Source organism: Salmo salar, chromosome ssa19 (genome assembly GCF_905237065.1).
Source record: "Salmo salar chromosome ssa19, Ssal_v3.1, whole genome shotgun sequence".
In the NCBI taxonomy this organism is placed as follows: domain Eukaryota; kingdom Metazoa; phylum Chordata; class Actinopteri; order Salmoniformes; family Salmonidae; genus Salmo; species Salmo salar.
In genome coordinates, this window is record NC_059460.1 from 41,429,231 (window position 1) to 41,432,700 (window position 3,470).

The window sequence follows — 3,470 nt, forward strand, 5'->3', positions numbered from 1 at the left end:
GTGATGGTTTGTTGTGTAGTGATGGTTTGTTGTGTAGTGTAGTGATGGTTTGTTGCGTAGTGATTTAGTGATGGTTTGTAGTGTAGTGATGGTAGTGATGGTTTGTTGCGTAGTGATGGTTTGTTGCGTAGTGATGGTTTGTTGTGTAGTGTAGTGCTGGTTTGTTGTGTAGTGATGGTTTGTTGTGTAATGTTGGTAGGGATGGTTTATTGTGTAGTGAAGATAGTGATGGTTTGTAGTGTAGTGATGGTAGTGATGGTTTGTTATGTAGTGTAGTGATGGTTTGTTGTGTAGTGTAGTCGTGGTTTGTAGTGATGGTTTGTTGTGTAGTGTAATGTTGGTAGTGATAGTTTGTTATGTAGTGTAGTGATGGATGTGAACTAGGCCTCTCATACATGTTTACAACAAGTCCTTGACCCGTTCCTCCGGTTCTCTCTGACCCCCAGTTCTTCCTGTATCCTACTCAGATAGTCCTGACATCTCCCTGTCTGCCTCCTGGAAAAGACCATTTACACTCCCAGTAACCCATTTTGGGATTGATCCCTCTGTTGACCTTTGTATGTGTCAATGAAAGTTGTGTGCCTCTGTAGAATACTGTATTATGATGGCAGTCTGGGTTCCACACCTATTGTAATGGGGGTTTCATTGACCACTCCAGAGAGAGCAGGATAGAGAGGAGATAGAAAGAGAGAAGGATACAGTAGAGAGAAAGATAGATGGAGGACGGAGGTGTGTCCATCCAGAAAAAGTAATGACATCAGAAGGCTGACAGACACATTTTATAACGTTCAATTTAATTTCTCCTAACAGCTCATTGATTAAAGAACCCAGTAATTTAATTAGAGAAAAAGCAGACTCTTCCTGAGTCAGGACAGCTTGGACCACCTTCTCCTCTGACACTGCAAAGACCATTAGGTTTTATAGGTGAGTGCAGTCAGAGATTTGTGCCCAAACATAGATTCAGAGGAAGACATGCTCACTTTAGTTAACACCCTGTAACCTGGGGTCTTATTCTCCACCCTCTGTATCGCTTCTACACTCATGGATTTAAGGGAATGGACTGGGGTAAGGACAATGGACTGGGGTAAGGACAATGGACTGGGGTAAGGACAATGGACTGGGGTAAGGACAACGGACTGGGGTAAAGGACAACGGACTGGGGGTAAAGGACAACGGACTGGGGTAAAGGACAACGGACTGGGGGTAAAGGACAACGGACTGGGGGTAAAGGACAACGGACTGGGGGTAAAGGACAACGGACTGGAGGTAAAGGACAACGGACTGGAGGTAAAGGACAACGGACTGGGGGTAAAGGACAACGGACTGGGGGTAAAGGACAACGGACTGGGGGTAAAGGACAACGGACTGGGGGTAAAGGACAACGGACTGGGGGTAAAGGACAACGGACTGGGGGTAAAGGACAACGGACTGGGGGTAAAGGACAACGGACTGGGGGTAAAGGACAACGGACTGGGGGTAAAGTACAACGGACTGGGGGTAAAGTACAACGGACTGGGGTAAAGTACAACGGACTGGGGTAAAGTACAACGGACTGGGGGTAAAGTACAACGGACTGGGGGTAAAGTACAACGGACTGGGGGTAAAGTACAACGGACTGGGGGTAAAGTACAACGGACTGGGGGTAAAGTACAACGGACTGGGGGTAAAGTACAACGGACTGGGGGTAAAGTACAACGGACTGGGGGTAAAGTACATTGGATTGGGGGTAAAGTACAACGGACTGGGGGTAAAGTACATTGGATTGGGGGTAAAGTACAATGGACTGGAGGTAAGGACAATGGACTGGAGGTAAGGACAATGGACTGGAGGTAAGGACAATGGACTGGAGGTAAGGACAATGGACTGGAGGTAAGGACAATGGACTGGAGGTAAGGACAATGGACTGGGCGTAAAGGACAGTGGACTGGTCGTAAAAGGACAGTGGACTGGTCGTAAAGGACAGTGGACTGGTCGTAAAGGACAGTGGACTGGTCGTAAAGGACAGTGGACTGGTCGTAAAGGACAGTGGACTGGAGGTAAGGACAATGGACTGGTCGTAAAAGGACAATGGACTGGTCGTAAAGGACAATGGACTGGGCGTAAAGGACAATGGACTGGTCGTAAAGGACAATGGACTGGTCGTAAAGGACAATGGACTGGGCGTAAAGGACAACGGACTGGGGTAAGGACAACGGACTGGGGGTAAGGACAACGGACTGGGGGTAAAGGACAACGGACTGGGGGTAAAGGACAACGGACTGGGGGTAAAGGACAACGGACTGGGGTAAAGGACAACGGACTGGGGGTAAAGGACAACGGACTGGGGGTAAAGGACAACGGACTGGAGGTAAAGGACAACGGACTGGAGGTAAAGGACAACGGACTGGAGGTAAAGGACAACGGACTGGAGGTAAAGGACAACGGACTGGGGTAAAGCACATTGGACTGGGGGTAAAGTACATTGGATTGGGGGTAAAGCACATTGGATTGGGGTAAGGACAATGGACTGGAGGTAAGGACAATGGACTGGGCGTAAAGGACAATGGACTGGGCGTAAAGGACAATGGACTGGGGGTAAAGGACAATGGACTGGGCGTAAAGGACATTGGAATGGGCGTAAAGGACAATGGACTGGGCGTAAAGGACAATGGACTGGGGGTAGAGGTACTCCCTACCTTTTTCCCTCAAGTGTGCCCTTGCTCTCTCCCCATGTTTCTTACACCTGTCCATTCCATGCGAGGGAGTCAAATGCACACTTCTAGGGTAGTAGGGTAGAGGATTGGGACCCTTTAATAGGCCTACTGTAATATGTAGGATCAGCCTGCTCTGGTCTGTCTGTCTGTTTGTCCAATGGGAAGAGAAAGACATGGTTCAGAGACAGATACATCACACTGTCTCACGTATTGCTGTTACTGATTACGTCATTGTTCTGTCTTTCCGGACTTTTCTAAAAATGGAAGGATAAGAATGGAAGGACTTCAAGGAAAATAAATGATTGCTAGGAGAATGATAGGGATGAGAGAGAGTATAATCATTGATAATTCCACATTATGAAGGCAGGTAGACAGTAAATTGGTCAGCCAGAACCTAATCAGGCAATGTTCTGTCATCAGAGATAGACAGAGTATTCTGGTTCCATTTCAACAGCACATGAACTGTATTTCTTGTGGAGAGAGAGAAGAAATGAAGGAGCGAGGACAAGAAGAAGTCCTGACGAGAGAGAGCGAGAGAATGAAGAAGGGTTGAGAGGTGAGATGGAGGGAGGATGAGTGATGGAAAAGAGGGTGTGTGTGTGTGTGTGTGTGTGTGTGTAATCTAGGGCTGGGCTGGTTCTGTGGATAAGATGAGCCTGTGGAACAATGGGAGGATGGTGCTGTCACTGAACCCATCAGGTCAAGGTGAGAGTAATGTACTCTGACACACACCAAACTCGTACCCCCTGGCCAAGCCCCCATTTATGTACGTAGATA